Source organism: Saccostrea cucullata, unplaced genomic scaffold (genome assembly GCF_032062105.1).
Source record: "Saccostrea cucullata isolate Sc308-1 unplaced genomic scaffold, CSIRO_AGI_Scuc_v1 ctg3307, whole genome shotgun sequence".
NCBI lineage: Eukaryota > Metazoa > Mollusca > Bivalvia > Ostreida > Ostreidae > Saccostrea > Saccostrea cuccullata.
In genome coordinates, this window is record NW_026917900.1 from 109329 (window position 1) to 130981 (window position 21653).

Sequence of the window (21653 nt, forward strand, 5' to 3'; positions counted from 1 at the left end):
ACAAATATTTTTACAAATTATATTTTGCTTAGTTTAATTTCTAGTGGTAATATGACGAAAATTGACATCGTAACGAACTTTTCGAACGAAAACCCTAGTACATAACTTTCAAAAGTTATGTCAAAAGAAGTTTTAAAAAAATTCTTAAATCATATTACTTTCTCTCCTATTGTGGTATCCTCACTAACCAGCTTGCAACGAACCCCCGGAGATATTATTTGAATAAATTTAAATCTTCACTACTTGCAGATGTCAATTTGCATGTCAGTTTTTAAAAAACAAAACTTTTCTGTTCAAAGAGTAATATTTTGGTATACATAGTCTTCGCAAAAGTTTTATCCCTCATTGTGGCAACAACGTAACTCTGAGGCAGCCATGGGCAAGATTTTTGAAAAATGTAAGCAATTAATGATCGATTATTTTCAAGGAATTTTGTGCAATCAATTAATAATCGATTGCCACAAACAATCAGTGTTTTCCTGTAATCGATTGTAATCCATTATAAAGTTAGACAACATGATTTCAATTAATTTGATAACTTTCAATTTTCTTCCAACTCATTTATCAAAGTACAAAAAATATTCAAATATTATGTGTAATTTTGATGATATCAACTGAAATTTTAATGTATTTACGCAGTTTTTTTGAACCTCCATATTTAATAACATTTGATTGTTGCAGAAATTATATAATATTTCACTGTGATTTACAAGTATTTTAACATTCTGAAAATGTTGGAAAGTCAACGCATATAAATGATCTTCAGTGTTTTTATCATTTGAAAAAAATAAATAGATAAAAAATTAAAACTCTTAACAATGAAAACATGGAAACGAGATGTAACCTTAAAAAATTAAGTATAACTAATAGCAAGTATAACTAAATAATTATTTGTGTGAAATGAAACAGTTCTTTTGAGAATTATTGACGCCATTTTTCTATCAGATTGTTTGTCTACAGTGGAGTTAAAATGTTGATTTTAAAATGATATAAAGTTGATTTCTGTTAAACTTAATTATGTGCACTTCACACATAACAAAACAAATATTTTTAGATATAATATTTTGACACTTATAATTAATAACCCCTCTAATTTACAAATATCAGTCCACGAACTTTTCAAAACAAGTGAAATTTGAACTTAAACATGAAATGATTCTGCAAATTTAAAAAACAAGCAGATATGATAAGTATTTCTCTCCTCTTACTTTTCTATAAGGTCCTAGCAAGTAGATATTTTATTTATCTTCACTACTTGCAAATCTATATAAAACAATTGAAATCAGAATTTTTGCTTTATATTATTTTATATTCCGAAAATTTTATCCAACATTGTGGCTAACAATATGAAAAAGGCAGCCATGGGCAAGATTACTGAAAAATGTATGTCTATAATGATAATTTTACTTTGAATCATTATTAATGATTATATGATTATAAAAGTAAGTTTGTAAAATGAACACATACAACATGATCAATTAATTTATAATAATTTTAGGTCCACACTCATTGATCAAAGTAGAAAATATATTCAAAATAATGTAGTAATTTTCATGTATCCTAAAGTAATGTATTTGTATATAATTATATAAATAATTGAAAGTAATCAAAAAAGTAACTATAATTACATTGGAAATTTTAGCAGTAATCGATTAAATTACGATTACAAGTAATCGAAAATCTCTTCGATTACAGATTACTGTCGATTACTTGAAAAAAAGTAATCATTAAAATCTATTGCGATTACACCATGCCTGCTCTGGGGGTCATAATTTAAACAAACCTGAATCTTAACCACCTGAGGATGCTTCTATTAGTTCCATATAAAAAATACTAATCATGGATTTGGTGTTCTCCAGAATTTTTTTGAAAGATATTTTAGAATATATTCCTATGTAAAAATTGATCCCTTATTGTGTCCCCACCCTACTCCCAAGAATTCTGATTTGAACTATCTTGAAACTACACTATCTGAGGATGCTTTCATATAAATTTCATCAATCATGTCATGACTTTGCTGTTCATAAGAAGAATTTTAAAGATAGGAAAAAATATTCTCTAGAACAGAAAAGTTTTGTTTAGTCAAATTGACATATAAGCATCTGCAAGTAGTGAAGATTTAAATTTATTCAAATAATGTTCCCGGGGGTCGGGGGGGGGGGGGATGGAGTGAGGAGTCACAACGTGAGATCAAGTAATATGTTGAAGAAATCTTTAAAAATCTTCTTTCAAGTATGGCGAAGTTATACACGTATGCTTTATTGATATAGTGACAATTTATAGAAAATTCAAATCCCCTCTCCCCCAACAAGTAAACTTTTCATCTCTGGGCTGATTTGTGTTTTTTTAACTAACCCATGTGCTCAGGTAGCCGATGTAGCCCGTGGGCCTCTTGTTTTAGTTAGTCTGAAGTAGTAAAAATATATGAATTTAAACAAAATAAAATTTAAATGTTGAAAGTATTAAGTATTGTTTCATTACTTCATATGCCAAAAGATAATGTAAAACATCGTATCGTTTTAAAAAATATCGATTTCTAAAGACAGATAGACTTGATAAAAGAAAGCAAAAATCAATGACTTTGAAAGACTTCACGGAGCAATGAGTGCATTTGTACATGTATAGAATGGAAAAGACAATTTTTACGTCACCTGAGTTACTCAGGTGACCTATTGCTATCCGTTTCTGTCCGTCGTCGTCCGTCGTGCGTCGTGTGTCGTGTGTTAACATTTGAACATTTTCAGCTTCTTCTCTGAAACCACTGCACCATTTTCAACCAAATTTGGCACAAAGCATCTATGGGTAAAGGGGAACAAAAATTGTGATTTTCATGGCCCCTGCCCTCCTGGGGCCTGAGGAGTTGGGCCAAAACCACTAAAATTAATGCAATCTTTAAAAATCTTCTTCTTTACTCCTGGACATCAAGCAGTCAAACTGTTGGCATAATTTTAATCAGCATAGGGCCCTTTACCAAAATTGTGAAATCCATGGCCCCAGGGTCAGGGGTTCTTACTTAGGGCGGGGCTTTGTTGATCATATAGTGAAAATGTAAAATTCTTTAGAAATCTTCTTCTTTCCCCCTGTAAATAAAACAGATAAACTAGGTGCATGGTAATGATGACCAAGGGTGCCTCTTTCAAAATTGTGAAATTTGTGGCCCCAGGGTGAAGGGTTTTGGGGTGGGGGTTTGTCTTGATTATATAGGGAAAGTGCGTTACTATAGATAACTCATTATATATGGAAAGTGCGTTACTATAGATAACTCTTTTACTTCTGAAAATTATAGGCAGTCAAACACTTTGCATGAGTATGATTAAGCTTATAATAATCAATAAGCCCTAAACATTTTAAAATGCCTAACCTCTGGGTTTGGGGATAGTGTCCCCAGGGTGTGTTTAGTTCCATGATAGTATGAAATAAAGCATGGTGCATTGAAAATCTTTATAGTAAATTACCTATTAGAATTAGTATTAGAATACCTATTAGAATATGCACTAGAATGTCTGTAATAATGTTTATAAACAATGTATGAAATTCAATCATGCACCCAAGAGAGATTTTTCAACCGATTTTAGTATTCCGGAAATATAGTTGCGACGCCGATACATTTTGTGATTTAGAATATTTCACGCATGCGTATACCTGTAATCGGCCTCTCAGCGTCTTCCGGCAACTCAGAAGAGTCTTCGGAGAAAGCTAAGCGTCATTATACGATTTAATTTGTGTTTTTCTTAGGTTCAACAGTTTGCATTGCGAACGGTGGGTATGATTATTTGTAGTTATTAAGTTTAAACAGCATGGAATGTGAAGTGCTTTTGCGAATTCGATTTCTCGGTAATCGTTTTTGAGGTGACATAATTTTAGACTGTGATAAAGGATTGCCGGTTCGAGCAATTTATATATGTAACAAAAAATTATTTTTACTGGGTATTTAATATGTTGTTTTTGTATTTATGTCGAAAATGTGCCTGAAATTGAAACGTGATGAAATATTTAGTCATTTACAATCATTCGAACGGTACCTAGTGTCGTGAAAATGGCACTTACTGAAAGTGAAAACGGCACTTAGTATATGCAAAACGGCACTTTTTGTGACTTGTACGTGTATTAATATTCTGTATGTAAGCATGCATTGTAGCTGTGTAATAGGAATGATTCAGAGTTAAACAAGACTTACCATTTAATCCCCATTAACTGCCCCTGCCTCTATAACTATAAGCAAGTCTGGTACAATCACTAGATTTAGCTATGTAGCTTGATTTATCTACTTAGCTTTTTTTACCTACCTGAGGTAGCTTTATTTAGCTACCAAATCAATTTATTTTTATAAAAAAGCCTTTTTCTCAGGGTGTGCAGAAAATATAATTTTGATGCAGTGTCAGCAGTGATCATTTTCAACGTTGAACATGAAAAAATCATTCTTGAGGAAATGTCTATTTCTGAGCAATTGCAATCAAAGTTCTGAAAGTTTTGGAGCTATGTATGACAGTTAGAACAGTTACTCCTTGAATGAAATGACAAAGAAGTCCAGTTCAGGTTAACACAATAATAGGTCGGTAATTATTCAGCACAATGTGAAGTGATCATACTCAGCCATGCCTCACCGCACGCATGAGAGAGGACAGTTAACTAAACAATGGAATTACATGTTTTGCTCTAAATTGTCAAAACGCAGCGATGTATAAATTATCTCTGCTCTGGATCGTATTTTAAAACCTTCTTAGAATAAATATTAATGGCCATTTAATTACGATTTTTTTGTCTCTTTTAAATAAAAGGAACAACTTTGAAAAGTTGCATTGAAATAGCCAAATAAAGCTACCTGAGGTAGGTAAATACTGTATACACGGAAATTTTCGCCCCCGGTTTATTTTCGCCCTCTTCCTGATTGGGCGAATTTAAAACGGTGCAAATTGAAATTACACAGCATAATTTCTAAAACAAAACTTAGACTGGGCGAATTTAAAACGGGGCAAAATAATTCGCAAGTGCAAAAGGGCGAAAATAACACGGGGTGAAAATAACCCTGTATACAGTAACGCTACGTAGGTAATTCTACCTACGTAGCTAAATCTAGTGATTGTACTGGACCTGATAAGCACCCCTAGGTCTTTTCAATTGTCTGGAAATAAGGGTCCCCTGTAATGTGATTAAAATTATCTAGAAGCATATCAAAAATCTGCCAACATTTTGAAGCAAATGAAATAGAAATTTCTCTATTATCCAATTTTTCGGTTAAGAATGATCAGTTTAACATAATTTAGGTAGATTATCTTCACGTAAAGTAAAGTTAAAAATTATTTAAGTTGTTCTTTTAATTATATTTGGAGAATTGAGAGCCCTGTTTTTGCTCAAAAGTTTTCAAAACTTAAAATATGACATTAAATATTATGAGGATACTAAAAAAAAAACCGCCCCTTTATCACAATTTCCTTAGTGCCCAGGATGGTTAATAGGATTTATACGGTATATGCATATTCTTCTTTATCTGAAATTTTAAAAGTTTGTTTAAAGCTTGCAAAACATTGTGCAACTGTACAATTCTTAATATCATTAAAAAGGCTATGTAATGACTATGTAAAAGTGCAATATTATAGCATATTCAGTGTCGGTGAAGCAAGATGGATTTTGCAAAAATATTGCAAATACCTGGTAGGGGACATTATTGTCCATGTAACATTTTACTTTGGATGCTGGATCTGACCTTTATTTTCCATATGAATGAATTCAAACAATATTTTAACCAAAAAAATAAACATGGATGATGTATCTAGGAATGAAACTTTCATACTTGCTTTGGATTCTGAATTTAATCTGCACTGAACCAAACTTCTAAGTGTTCACCCAAGGTTTTCTTAGTTTTAATGAACAAAGAAAAACACTAAGTAATTTCTTTAATTCATACTTAATGATACTTATTTCATTGTCATGATACATAAACTTCATGTAAATTAGTCGTCATACTCCTCAGCAATGAGTCTAGAAAATGGTGTACCCTCTGAATGGAAATTCACAGAAATCAATCAATATGGAGTATGACCACCTCTCGCCCTAATCACAGCAAGACATCGCTTTCTCATTGATACAATGTATCTCTGAATAGTTGGCTGACGTATCTGCTGCCAAACCTGCTGAACAGATCTTTCTAATGCGTTGATGTCGTGCGGAGGAGGGAGAGCTTTCACATTTCTTTTGATCAAGTCCCAATTGTGTTCTATCGGATTTAGATCCGGGGATTTTGCAGGCCAGGGCATCACACGGATGTTGTTTATTGCCAGAAATTGTTGGGTTGTTCTAGCGCTATGACAGGGGGCATTATCCTGTGCCAAAACCATGCCTCTGTTTCTTGCAACATGCGGGACAAGAACCGGTCTCAGGATGTCATTTTGATACCTCGCTGCTGTTAGACCGCCGTTAACACGAATGATTGGAGTTTTCGTGTGCATTGACACTCCTTTCCATACCATAAGATTACCACCACCACCAAATCTGTCCATCTCCTCAACACAGGCCGCACTGTGACGTCCAGCGGTACACTCTTTTTCCTGCCATCAGCACTTCGTAGCTTTATTTTGGTTTCATCCACAAATAAAACATTTGCTCAGTCAGCTCTAGTAAGTCTGAGGTGTCTTCTCGCCCATGCAAGACGTGCAATTTGATGCCGTCGGGTTAATACCAAAACCCTCCTTGGACGTCTTGCACGTAAGTGTACCTCTTTGAGGCGGTTTCGCACTGTCTGGGGTGATATTGGTCGACCATGGGTACCATTTGTTTGTCTTGTAGTTAAAGTTGCAGGCTTAAATCTATCTCTTAAGTGGTTGAGAACCATGCAACGATCCTGAAACCTTGTTGTGACGCGAGATCTTGGCCTTCGACGAAGATCCTGAACACTTCCGGTTTGGTTGAATTTGGCCCAAAGCTTGCGAATTGCTGTAAGTTGTCGGTGAAAATGACGCGCAACCTGCTGTAAAAATGGGTAAAAATGACATTTGATACTGGTTGTCAATTTTTACAGATGACATCGAGCTAAAAAAACATCAGATTAAAAATAAGTATTACCTGTCGTAAGGACGATCCTGATACCAGCATTCCAACGGCTATTGCTCTTTCCTCAATGGACATTCTGCCCATGTTTCATGTTTTTTTCATTCAAACACTCGTTGAAGATTGACAATGGTAAAAAAATTTACCCGATTTCAAGAAACACGTGCTGCGACGAGCCGTTTTCTTGTTTTTTAACTTCGTCACGGTACATTGATTTTCTCATGTGATATTCGATTTTCTTTTATCGATTGTTAAGGAGATACATTGGTTACAAAATATTGAAAATTTCAATCCATTCTATGATGTATTTTTTATATAATTACATTTATTAGGGTTAACACTAAGAAGTTTTGTTAAGTGTACATTTTCCAGATGAGTGACCAGGGTAATGTTTTATGAATAGGTTCATAATATGACCTGTTCTGAATAAATGTGCATAAGTGGTGCATATAAGGATGAAAACTTCCATATTTGTTGTATATGTTGGAATTAACCAAAATTTTCTTGATATTAAAAGTAAACAGGTTAAAAAATGTTTAAACAGGCCTTTTAAGTAACTATAAGTTCTACTTGATTCATACTTGTATTGATATTGATGTTGAGATATACACTAACCAGAAAAAAAAAGATTGTTTGGAACATGTTGTTTAATGATTTTATTTTGATGCTTCTTACCATTTGTATTTCTTTGGTATTTCTATTTTGTTTGTTCAGGAGTGTCCTTGGAAACTATATTTATCAGAATAAGATGAATAATACTTGCTTTAGATCTTGAATCTTGCCTACATTTTCCAGATGAGTGACCAGGGTAATGTATATGCCCTGCGACGAATATGGCCGGGGCATATAGTGTTTGTCATGTTTATCTTCTGTCATTCCGTTGCACATTACATTTAGGTCTGTTCAAAGCCCAGTTTCAAAGAAACTATTCAAGATATTTTTATCAAACTTCATTTGATGATAGATATTGATAAGAGCTATGCATCTGCATCATCATTTTTTTTTACCTTGACCTTTGACCATGACCTTATTTTTATAAACTTGTGTTTAGTTCAGTTGTTAGGAAACCATTTATTGGTAATTATTTTAATGAAACTTTAATGTGGAAACATACTGATTGGGGCTATTGAATTGCATCAACACTTTTGACTTTGACCTTTCTTTCACCTTGACCTCACTTTTTGTGTTTAGCTCAGTTTAAAAAAAAAACATTCAGGATAGTGATGTCAAATTTTAGATGATGATTAACATACAATGAGAGCAATTAAATTGCATCTACATTTTTTGATCTCAACCATGCCTTTGACCTTGACTTCGCTTTTCTGAGATTGGTATTTAGCTTGGTTTTAAGAAACCCATTCAAGATAATTTTATCAAACACCATGATGTTAGATTTTGTTGAGAGCTATGCATCTGCATCATCTTTTCAACCATGACCTTTCTTATGACATATTTTTTCTTGAAAAGTGTTTAGCTCAGTTTTAAAGAAACCATTCACTTCTTCGTGTTTAAATATAGAAATAAAAGATTATTTATAATATCCTAAATTAGAAGTGATATTTGGACGAGGCTAAGAAAATGTGATGGAAGGTGAGGCTTGTCCAACCTACTGAATTTTCTGCTCAAGTGTTTTGTTTATCCTGCAGCATTCATAAAGATGCAATAAGTATGGAGTTGTGTGTCAACACTTTTTGACCTGATTGACTATTTATGTAATAAATTTAACATTTTATGTTTGAATTAGGATTCATATATTGTAGGGAAATGACATGTTTATAAAATAAGGAATCTTAATTGAAAACAAGTCAGACAAGTTTGCATATGCAAAGAGACATATTTTTAATTTGATATCAGAACTTCAACTCTCAACGCAAGTCCTATCCTGGGCCCAAATTTAATTATGCCCTACGATCAGTAGATGCGTATATTGTTTTTGTCCATTCAGTTTGTCTGTTGTCAAAGTTCTTTAACCTTCACCACAACTTTTGAACCATGAGAGATAGAGACTTCATATTTATTATGCATACTCCATCAATAAAGTTCTTTTAAATGACAACCAAGTCAATGACCTTGTGACATTGACTGTGACCTATATGCTAAAAATAGTTTTTTTTTCACTTTCACCGTAACTTTTGAACCATTAAAGGTAGAGACTTTATATTTGGTATGCATACTCCACTAATAAAGTTCTTCCTTATGACACCAAGGTCATGACCTTGTGACCTTGACTGACCTATATGCTAGAATAGCTTTAGAACTTTTACCACAACTTTTGAGCCATGAGAGATAGAGATTTCATATTTGGTATGCTTACTTCACTGATTACATTCTTTCAAATGACACTAAGGTCAATGACCTTGTGACGTTTACTGTGACTTATCTACTAAAAATATTTTTTTGAAGTTTGTTGCCGCCGGGCGAATAGTGTTTTATTTTGGAGATATAATTGAAAAATACGTATTTCTGAAGGGATAGTAATACTGATTGAATTTTTTGTATATTTTGAAGAAATTGGATGATGCCTCGCAAAAAGAACTGGAGGATGGGACTGGTGAAGATGGGGAACCAGAGTCGTGGTAGAAGTGACAATAGACTCGTGGATACTAGCCACGTAAAAAATAGTACGAAAGACCCAACAATTGACGCAACAATTGACGGACCTTTGAAACTCGTGGAAGCTAGCCACGTAAAAAATAGTGCTAAAGACAGGGGGGATACTGCCTGCTTAAAAAGAGTACTAGATTTGCCTTCGGGCGCCAGATACAGTGCAAATTCGCCTTCGGGCACCAGAAACAGTGCAAATTCGCCTTCGGGCACCAGTATCATTGCAAATTTGCCTTCGGACACTATGAACTCTGCCAATATGCCTTTGGATACTACATGTATTAACAATGCAAATTTGTCTTCTGGGTCTCTAAACTATACCTGTTTACCTTCGAAACTTGTAAATTCAACAGTTTGCCACTTCATTCTATGACATCTAACAATGTGGCATTTTATTCCAAGGATACTGATAATTTTTCTTTAGATTTAAAAAAAAAGCAAGCGAAAGTTTCTCTTGCCCTGAACAAGCTTCATGTTTGTCTTTCAATGAGAAAAATTTGCCTGTGACAAAATTATTTGCAACAATTAATCAAGCTATTAATTTATTTCCACCTTTCTCAAGAGGAGTTCAGTGCACATGCAATGCTTTGATGTCGATCATTTTGAAAAGTGCGTCTACTTCAGCAGAACTAGATGAAGTTCTCTTTGCTGCGGATGATTTATATCGAGTCAGAATTGCAGAATTACAGTCAACTGTTCAAATTGTATCAAAATGCTACAATTTCAAGAACTTCCCAATTTTGTTTTTGTGAACGATAACCAGTATGAAATATGCTATCATGAAGAGATCTAGGGAACAGTAACTCACATTGATTGGGACAATTCATGCCAAAGTAATAATTTGAAGACAGGTATTGAGCTACTCTTTAGACTATTCAATCAAGGATTAATTATAGTTGGAGGACTTTGCTCAGCAATATATGTCAATGACAAGAACTGTCCTGTATTTTTTGATTCGTATTCACATGGAGAGGACGGTCTTTCATCTGCAGATGGTAAGGCTATTAAAATCACTTTTAGTGATATCGATCAACTTGTGGACTACATGTTTGCATTTTATCAAAGTTGCAATATTTCAATGACAAGCCAGTTTGAGATTCAGCCAGTGTCTGTAACACAAATAACAAGTGTATCTAATGCGGGAAGCAAACGACCTTCTTTAATTGATAAGTACTTTGACTTCCAAGAGAATATGTCAAAAAAATGTAACACTTCTGATTCACCTCAAGAAAATCGAAATGAATATATGAGAAATTATATGCGAAAAAGAAGAGAAAACTCGCTGATAAAACAGAAGGACAGGGAAAGTAACCTTAGAAGTATGACTAAAGCAAGGCAGAGTAAAGAATTTAAAGAGAAAGAACTTACCTAAAAAAAAATTGTCAGAGAAAATCCAGAGAGAAAGCAGAAGGACAGAGAAAGTAACCTTAGAAGTATGACCAAAGCAAGGAAGAGTAAAGAATTTAGAGAGAAAGAACTTGCCTCCAAACAAAAAAACAGAGAAAATTTTCAGACAAAACAGAAGGACAGAGAAAGTACATTACAAAGTATGACCAAAGCAAGACAAAGTAAAGAATTTAAAGAGAAAGAACTTGCTTCCAAACAAAAAAACAGAGAAAATTCTGAGACAAAACAGAAGGACAGAGAAAGTACATTAAAAAGTAAAACTAAAGCAAGACAAAGTAAAGAATTTAAAGAGAAAGAACTTGCTTGCAAAAAGAAAAGTAGAGAAAATTCAAAGACAAAGCAGAAGGACAGAGAAAGTACTTTAAAAAGTAAAACTAAATCAAGACAGAGTACAGAATTCTGTTTAAAGGAAAGAGAAGCAAAGAAAAGGAAAAGAAACAATGTAGAGCAGTTGGAGAAGGAACATTTTCAGCTTCTTCTCTGAAACTACTAAACCAATTTTAGCCAGTTTTGGCACAAAGCATCTATGGGTAAAGGGAAACAAAAATTGTGATTTTCATGGCCCCTGCCCTCCTGGGGCCTGAGGAGCTGGGCCAAAACCACTAAAATTAATGCAATCTTTAAAAATCTTCTTCTTTACTCCTGGACATCAAGCAGTCAAACTGTTGGCATAATTTTAATCAGCATAGGGCCCTTTACCAAAATTGTGAAATCCATGGCCCCAGGGTCAGGGGTTCTTACTTAGGGCGGGGCTTTGTTGATCATATAGTGAAAATGTAAAATTCTTTAGAAATCTTCTTCTTTCCCCCTGTAAATAAAACAGATAAACTAGGTGCATGGTAATGATGACCAAGGGTGCCTCTTTCAAAATTGTGAAATTTGTGGCCCCAGGGTGAAGGGTTTTGGGGTGGGGGTTTGTCTTGATTATATAGGGAAAGTGTTACTATAGATAACTCATTATATATGGAAAGTGCGTTACTATAGATAACTCTTTTACTTCTGAAAATTATAGGCAGTCAAACACTTTGCATGAGTATGATTAAGCTTATAATAATCAATAAGCCCTAAACATTTTAAAATGCCTAACCTCTGGGTTTGGGGATAGTGTCCCCAGGGTGTGTTTAGTTCCATGATAGTATGAAATAAAGCATGGTGCATTGAAAATCTTTATAGTAAATTACCTATTAGAATTAGTATTAGAATACCTATTAGAATATGCACTAGAATGTCTGTAATAATGTTTATAAACAGTGTATGAAATTCAATCATGCACCCAAGAGAGATTTTTCAACCGATTTTAGTATTCCGGAAATATAGTTGCGACGCCGATACATTTTGTGATTTAGAATATTTCACGCATGCGTATACCTGTAATCGGCCTCTCAGCGTCTTCCGGCAACTCAGAAGAGTCTTCGGAGAAAGCTAAGCGTCATTATACGATTTAATTTGTGTTTTTCTTAGGTTCAACAGTTTGCATTGCGAACGGTGGGTATGATTATTTGTAGTTATTAAGTTTAAACAGCATGGAATGTGAAGTGCTTTTGCGAATTCGATTTCTCGGTAATCGTTTTTGAGGTGACATAATTTTAGACTGTGATAAAGGATTGCCGGTTCGAGCAATTTATATATGTAACAAAAAATTATTTTTACTGGGTATTTAATATGTTGTTTTTGTATTTATGTCGAAAATGTGCCTGAAATTGAAACGTGATGAAATATTTAGTCATTTACAATCATTCGAACGGTACCTAGTGTCGTGAAAATGGCACTTACTGAAAGTGAAAACGGCACTTAGTATATGCAAAACGGCACTTTTTGTGACTTGTACGTGTATTAATATTCTGTATGTAAGCTTGCATTGTAGCTGTGTAATAGGAATGATTCAGAGTTAAACAAGACTTACCATTTAATCCCCATTAACTGCCCCTGCCTCTATAACTATAAGCAAGTCAGGTACAATCACTAGATTTAGCTATGTAGCTTGATTTATCTACTTAGCTTTTTTTAACTACCTGAGGTAGCTTTATTTAGCTACCAAATCAATTTATTTTTATAAAAAAGCCTTTTTCTCAGGGTGTGCAGAAAATATAATTTTGATGCAGTGTCAGCAGTGATCATTTTCAACGTTGAACATGAAAAAATCATTCTTGAGGAAATGTCTATTTCTGAGCAATTGCAATCAAAGTTCTGAAAGTTTTGGAGCTATGTATGACAGTTAGAACAGTTACTCCTTGAATGAAATGACAAAGAAGTCCAGTTCAGGTTAACACAATAATAGGTCGGTAATTATTCAGCACAATGTGAAGTGATCATACTCAGCCATGCCTCACCGCACAGAATAGAGAGGACAGTTAATCAAACAATGGAATTACATGTTTTGCTCTAAATTGTCCAAACGCAGCGATGTATAAATTATCTCTGCTCTGGATCGTATTTTAAAACCTTTTTAGAATAAATATTAATGGCCATTTAATTACGATTATTTTGTCTCTTTTAAATAAAAGGAACAACTTTGAAAAGTTGCATTGAAATAGCCAAATAAAGCTACCTGAGGTAGGTAAATACTGTATACAGGGAAATTTTCGCCCCCGGTTTATTTTCGCCCTCTTCCTGATTGGGCAAATTTAAAACGGTGCAAATTGAAATTACACAGCATAATTTCTAAAACAAAACTTAGACTGGGCGAATTTAAAACAGAGCAAAATAATTCGCAAGTGCAAAAGGGCGAAAATAACATGGGGCGAAAATAACCCTGTATACAGTAACGCTACGTAGGTAATTCTACCTACTTAGCTAAATCTAGTGATTGTACTGGACCTGATAAGCACCCCTAGGTCTTTTCAATTGTCTGGAAATAATGTAATGTGATTAAAATTATCTAGAAGCATATCAAAAATCTGCCAAAATTTGAAGCAAATGAAATAGAAATTTCTCTATTATCCAATTTTTCTCTTCTAAGAAGGATCAGCTTTAACATGGCCATTTTTAGCGTAAAAAACTTTTTATAAACTTCAAGAACCCTTTGGCCAATCAGTACCAAAATTATTTTACGGCTACCATGTTTATTTAATTATATTTGGAGAATCAGGAAAACAAAACCAAAAGTACTAGTTGCTAAAAAAATCTTCTTTCCAGAACCACTTAAAATTTCACCAAACTTAAATACAAGGATCAGGATATGTTGAAGATTAAAAATTGTTCAAGGCATGACCCTGGGGCCGTGGTCTCAAGGTCACTTTAAAGTTCTAAATTTACAATTAATAAAAATGTTTATATTTTGCTTACTATAAGGACTAGGATCATCAAATCTTGTAACTTGAATAGGACTTATCATGGTACAAAAGTAGGTATGACATATTTTCTTAATTTTGCGGGCATTTGTTTTCAAATTGATTTAAAATATTGTTGGACACTTTAAATGATCACCAAACTTAGTCAGTTGATGTACATCTTTCTTAAAATTAAAAAATGTACCTGACTTTATGACTTATCCTTTTTAAAACATTTAATCCCATTATTTCAGGCACTGAAAGGGTTAGAATTAATCTTGTAAGTTGCGGGAACCAAGATGGATTTTGCAAAAATAGGTCACTGACCTAATTTTAGAATTTTGCAGGCATATGTTTTCAAATTGTTTAAAAGGCATATTTTGATTACCTTCAAACCTAAAATCATCAAACTTTGTCAGGAGATGCATCTTGGGACTCTGAAAAATGTCGAACAAAATGTAGGTCAAGGTGACCCACTTTCGACATTTTATGGCTATATTTAAGTATTTTAGGTATTTATTGGCTTAGAATCATCAAACTTTGTGAGTTGATGCAACTTGGGTTTTCGGAGAGTGATGACCAAAAAATTAGGTCACGGTGACCTACTTTCGATATTTTATGGCTATATTTCAGTATCTCTCCGGTACTTATTGGCTTAGAATCATCAAACTTTGTCAGTTGTGCATCTTGGGTTTTTAGTTTTAATGAAAAAAGTAGGTCACGGTAAACTTATAACATTTTATGGCTATAATTTATCTTAGGTATTTATTAGCTTAGAATCATCAAACTTTGTGAGTTGATGCATCTTGGGTTTTCATGACGACCAAAAATTAGGTCACTGTGACCTACTTTCGAAATTTTTTGGCTATATTTAAGTATCTCCAGTACTTATCGGTTTAGAATCATCATACTTTGTCAGTTGTTGCATCTTGGGTTTTCAGAGAATGTTGACCAGAAAGTAGGTCATGATGACCTACTTTTGAATACCTCAGGTATTTATTGGCTTAGAATTATCAAACTTAGTCAGCAGATGCATCTTGGGACTCTGAAAAATGTTGACTAAAATGTAGGTCACGGTGACCTACTTTCGACATTTTATGGCTATATTTAAGTATCTCCGGTACTTATCATGCTTATTGGCTTAGAATCATCAAACTTTGTCAGTTGATGCATCTTGGGTTTTGGGAGAATGTTAACCAAAAAGTAGGTCACAGTGACCTACTTTCAACATTTTATGGCTATATTTAAGTATCTTAGGTATTTATTGGCTTAGAATAATCAACCTTTGTCAGTTGATGCATTTTGGGTTTTCCAAGAATGTAGACCAAGAAGTAGTCCTACTTGGCTAAGAATCTTCAAACTTTGTCAGGTGATGCAACTTTGGTCTTAGGATACTTAGGGTTAGAGGCTTCGAATACAAGTGATAGGTTGTAAATTAATCAGAAGAGCGATACAAGGCCCTTGGGCCTCTTGTTTGGTTGAGAATGATCAGTTTAACATAATTTAGGTAGATTATCTTCACATATAGTAAAGTTAAAAATTATTTTAGTTGTTCTTTTAATTATTTTTGGAGAATTGAGAGCCCTGTTTTTGCTCAAAAGTTTTCAAAACTTAAATATGACATTATATATTATGAAATTTCCTTAGTGCCCAGGATGGTAAATAGGATTTATACGCTATATGCATATCCTTCTTTATCTGAAATTTTAACAGTTTGCAGGGGTTCAAAAATACTAAAAAATCTGACTCGTCATTTAGAATTAGTCCTGGGACTTTGCTATGTTTCATCTTTTTTTTATAAGTTAAAAAAATGATCGTAAAGCTAAAAATAAAGCAAATTCTCAAATGTATTATTAATAAGTAAAAATGTGGGTCTGTGGGCGTTAAAATACCCATAAAACATTACGAACATTTCAAAAATACAATCCGTCTTTTTATTTTCTGTTGCGGTTAGACTCTTGCTTTTACGCAATTCCTCATGTTTCCTCCTATATGACAAATGGCAATGAGTTTGTTAAATTTCGGTTTTAGCTGTGACTTACAGCACATTCTAATATCTATTTACTGTAACAGATGGTTTATTCAGTTGCATTTGTAAAAGTTATTGTAAAAAATCTATCAGTCTGGTATTGTTTTGAAAACCCATGGATGACTATACATGTATGACAGTTTATGGAGGAAAAATAAAACATATATTAATACACATAGTTTTTATTCATTCAATGCAACAAATGAAAATAAATTATAAGTTACATAAATTTAATGATGTATAGGTAAATATGGACACTGAAATTACTTCCTCAGACTTGCCTAAAATTTACTCTTTAAGTCCTGGACTTGCCCATGACAAAAAAAATTTTGAACCCCTGGTTTGTTTAAAGCTTGCAAAACATTGTGCAACTGTACAATTCTCAATATCATTAAAAAGGCTATGTAATGACTAATGACTATGTAAAAGTGCGATATTATAGCATGTTCAGTGTCGGTGAAGCAACATGGATTTTGCAATAATATTGCAAATACCTGGTAGGGGACATTATTGTCCATGTAACATTTTACTTTGGACATGTTGGATGCTGGATCTAACCTTTATTTTCCACATGAATGAATTCAAACAATATTTTAACCAAAAAATAAACATGGATGATGTATCTAGGAATGAAACTTTCATACTTGCTTTGGATTCTGAATTAAATCTACATTGTCCAGATGAGTGACCAGGGTAATGATTTATGAATAGGTTCATAATATGACCTGTTCTGAATAAATGTGCGTAAATGGTGCATATAAGGATGAAAACTTCCATATTTGTTTTATATGTTGGAATTAACAAAAATTTTCTTGATATTAAAAGTAAACAGGTTAAAAAATGTTTAAACAGGCCTTTTAAATAACTTTAAGTTCTACTTGATTCATACTTGTATTGATATTGATGTTGAGATATACACTAACCAGAAAAAAAGATTGTTTTGAACATGTTAAATGATTTTATTTTGATGCTTCTTACCATTTGTATTTCTTTGGTATTTCTATTTTGTTTGTTCAGGAGTGTCCTTGGAAACTATATTTATCAGAATAAGATGAATAATACTTGCTTTAGATCTTGAATCTAGCCTACATTTTCCAGATGAGTGACCAGGGTAATGTATATACCCTGCGATGAATATGGCCGGGGCATACCCCTGCGAGACGATCATGAATAATTCATGAATTTCCTTGAATTTTTCATGAATTTTATTCATGAAATCTTCATGAAATGTTCATGAAGATCCTATGAACTTATTATTGGACATTTTCAAATCATGAATTTTTATTCATGAAAGAAAATTGATGAATATTCATGAATATTTTTTTTCATGAATAATTCATGAACAGTCATATTCATGAAGATTCATCATTTCAAGAATGTCCAATAATAAGTTCATTGCATCTTCATGAACTATTCATGAATAATTTGATGAATTTTTTCAGGAATGTTCATGAATGAATAAAATTCATGAACCATTAGCATTCATGAATATTCTTGCTTATTTGTAAACAAAAAATCCAATATTATTATTCATGTTTATTCATGAAAATGCATGAAGTCATGCTAAAAAAGTAACAGTAGATGATTTATAATACAGCATCTTGAAAGATTTCACAGAAATGTTGTTTGTTTTCCAACCATGGCAACAAAATCTTTGTCAAAAAACTTAAAATAGACAATTCTGACACATTAAACCATAGTAAATGAGTAATGTAGTTCATTCCTGGTAAAAGTATAAAAAAAATTCAATTCAAATGCAACTCCTTGCAGAATGTTTAACCTTACTTGGTCAAAAGGAGAGGGGGGTCCTTCCTCAGCATATTTCAAATTGTGTTTTAATGCCAGAAATTGAACAATTTTTAATTCCAGTCTACGAGAAAAGTTTGTTCAGCACCAGGGTAACAGCTTTCAAGCAGTTCTTATAGCAGAGATGGTCAATTCAAAAATCCTTATTGTCTCTCCATGTGGAATTTCCAGAATTTCATCATTTGGATCCTTTGATTGAATATCATTCATATTTTCAATTCTTTTTTTCTTTCTTTTTCAAGAGCTCAGATTTTTTTTTGCAGCCAGAGTTTCTTGTCTTCTGCTCATCAACATTTGTGAACTGCTTCTAATCTCTTTTTCCTTCAAAAAGAAAGATTTTCTGAAATTACCCATGATTGTAAAACATAAGACTTTTTTGTGTATTTTCTTGCATTTTAATTTTGCATCAGCGGCACTTCCAAATTAAAACATTCTGAATGGAATTTAAGCCTATTTTCTTGGACCGCCATTTTGTAGATCAATCAGGCCTATGAATGTTTCGAGTCTCAGTCTATAATTAATGTATGTTATGTGGTTGGATCCAAACTCAAAGCAAAGTTAGACAAAACTTTCATTTAAAAAAAAAGACATATTTATTAATTTTACAAATAGACAGTAACATTTACAGAAAGATTTCTGACTCAGTGATTGCCTCCATTTTTTGTCACTCACCAGTTATGAAGTAGATCAATCCTATATATAGTCTTCCTTCTTCATATTCTGTTATTTTCTTTAAAAGTTTACAAAGATCAGTGACTATGCAAATATTATAGATCACAAATACCGATCCTTCCACTCTCCAAATTCCCACTTCCAACGTCTCGCGCGTTTTCAAGTTTGCGCCTTTTCAAAAATATACGGTAGAGCTAAGAAATACGTTAGTTTCGAATTTCCAAGATTTCTGTTTAAAAAAATAACAAACACTATCTGAATAATTTTTCACTGAAAATACAATTTTTTTTATATCAAAACAAGTTTTATCAATGAAGAATTCGAACTTTTTACGTCATCAATTAAATTGGACTAATATTACAATAACATCGGGATCGAAGTCGGGCTCGATGAACAATTAATTTTAACAACACCGAAATTCAAAAATATCGAATACCTGTAAATACCATGTTGATGTTCCACAGTAGGAAAGTTGGAATGAGTGTCACGAACAGGGGGATCATGGTCAGCTTGGGATGGAAGAAGATGACGACATTTTTAAGACCGGTAGGTACAATATTGTACAGTATTTTATGTGTCCTCGAACGAAGAATGTTTCTGCTATTTTTGATTAATCCGGGCACCATACATAAAATGCCCGACGGTGAAATCGTTAGGACAAGCACTATTTCTGTAATCATTATTTAACAAATCTATACATATCATTAAGGTCATTGATTTTAACCCGAATTTCCTTGCTTGGAATCGAACTGATGTAAAGAATTTTACCTGTACCTTCCTTTGTTCAAGATAACATTTACAGAGTATGATGTACATGTAATTAATTATATATTTTGTAATGCATGTTCATGACCATTTTCAGCTCTTATCTTGCATGTTTCGATTGTTTTAATAGTTGCTGCATTGCCTGAGATGATTTTCACAGCCCTAGCCTTTGATAAAAGTGCATATACATGTAGATGCTTAACCAATCAGTCACTAGGCTTGTGAATATGGTGAGAACCAGCTCAAATTATCATTCAAAACAAATAAACTAACTTTGATTTTATTAATCTATGTCTTTAAGCATAAGATTAAAATAAATATTGCAACTATGCCAAGTAAACAACATTTAAAGATTTATATTCTTAACATGCCTAATATCCATATCCTTATTATTTTTAACAATGAATTCTGAAAGGTAATCTAAACATGCTAACAGCATGGGTATGTATAATTATTTTGGATCAAATTTAATCAAAGATATCATCTTCTATGAAGTATACATGCATTTTACAGGAATCCGGATGCTCACAAGAGGTAGGACAAGAACTGTGTAAAAAAATGGTAAGATTTCTTCATTATTTTCTTAATCAATAAAATCACATGAATTGAAATTAATTTTTTTCAATGTTAGTCAGTCATTGAGCTTCAGCTCTAGCCTTTTCATTTAAGCTCACCTGAGCCATTTTAAGGCCTAAGTGAGTTTTTTGATCAGTGTCACAGTCTTGTGTTTGTCTGTTGTCTATAAACTTTTCACATTTTTACATTTTAATATCAGAATTAATCCTAATTTGAACAAAAAATTGCAAGACAGTGAATTCATATTCTACAGTAAACTGATCTGCCAGGTAGAAAAGAACAATTGTTTGTAGAGCTTTAGTTTATTATTTGTCATATATTTATACTGATATCAATAATGATACATCTTAAATGGTCATCTCCTCTTTCAGAAATTGTGCAAGGGAAGTTTGAAGTGTCTGTTTGAATGATCAACATCGAACTTGCTGAGCCTTCGTACTAAAAGTGAATCCGTTGGTGATGCCAAATATCTGTCAACCCTCTATTGCAAATTTCATGGGATATCTGTGAGGATGTGATTCTAGCAACATGTCAGAAGTTTTGTATCTTCCATAATTGGGATCTTTGGCACGTACATTGGTGGAAAATAGCAACTGTTCATTTTTATGGGATCTTTGTATCAATGTAGTTGTATACTACATATATTTTTGCATTTAATACATGTGTTTGTCACTCTAGTCACTAATTTTGTACAGTAAATGTACATGGGCCACTGGCACTTTATTGTAAATGTATATCCTCGGCTGTTGAGGTTTCAATGACCTCTCCCAATCCTTGGCCAATGTCATTTAATGAATCTAACCTCTTATTTAAAAAAAAATGCATACTTTAGTTTACTGCATTACATGTATATCATAACTTGATTATCATTAATTATACCCGCACTTTCTAAAGAAAGTTCGGGTATATTGTTGTTACTCATGTCCGTCCGTCCGTCCGTCCGTCCGTCCGTCCGTCCGTCTGTCACACTTTTCTTCCCTGAACTCCTCTTACATTTTACACAGTAGCCTAATCATCTTTTGGGAGATGGTTGGTGGTGTCATGTAGATGTGCAGTAAGGTTTCGGAATTTTGATTTTGCCCCGGGGGGTCAAATGGGGGTCGAAAAATGACGTTTTTTATGCAAAAAGCCCCGTCTTCCCTGAACTCCTCTTACATTTTACACAGTAGCCTAATCATCTTTTGGGAGATGGTTGGTGGTGTCATGTAGATGTGCAGTAAGGTTTCGGAATTTTGATTTTGCCCCGGGGGGTCAAATGGGGGTCGAAAAATGACGTTTTTTATGCAAAAATCCCCGTCTTCCCTGAACTCCTCTTACATTTTACACAGTAGCCTAATCATCTTTTGGGAGATGGTTGGTGGTGTCATGTAGATGTGCAGTAAGGTTTTGGAATTTTGATTTTGCCCCGGGGGGTCAAATGGGGGTCGAAAAATGACGTTTTTTATGCAAAAATCCCCGTCTTCCCTGAACTCCTCTGACAT

The 21653-nt window shown here is 33.4% G+C and overlaps 1 long non-coding RNA gene across 1 annotated transcript; it reads left to right on the top strand.

Moving 5' to 3' along the window:
- Positions 1-19036: 19036 nt before the first annotated feature.
- Positions 19037-20968, top strand: LOC134258924 (uncharacterized). Its single transcript, XR_009990249.1, has 3 exons — positions 19037-19826; positions 20110-20157; positions 20544-20968. It is a non-coding gene; the product is annotated as an uncharacterized LOC134258924 (long non-coding RNA).
- Positions 20969-21653: the final 685 nt, after the last annotated feature.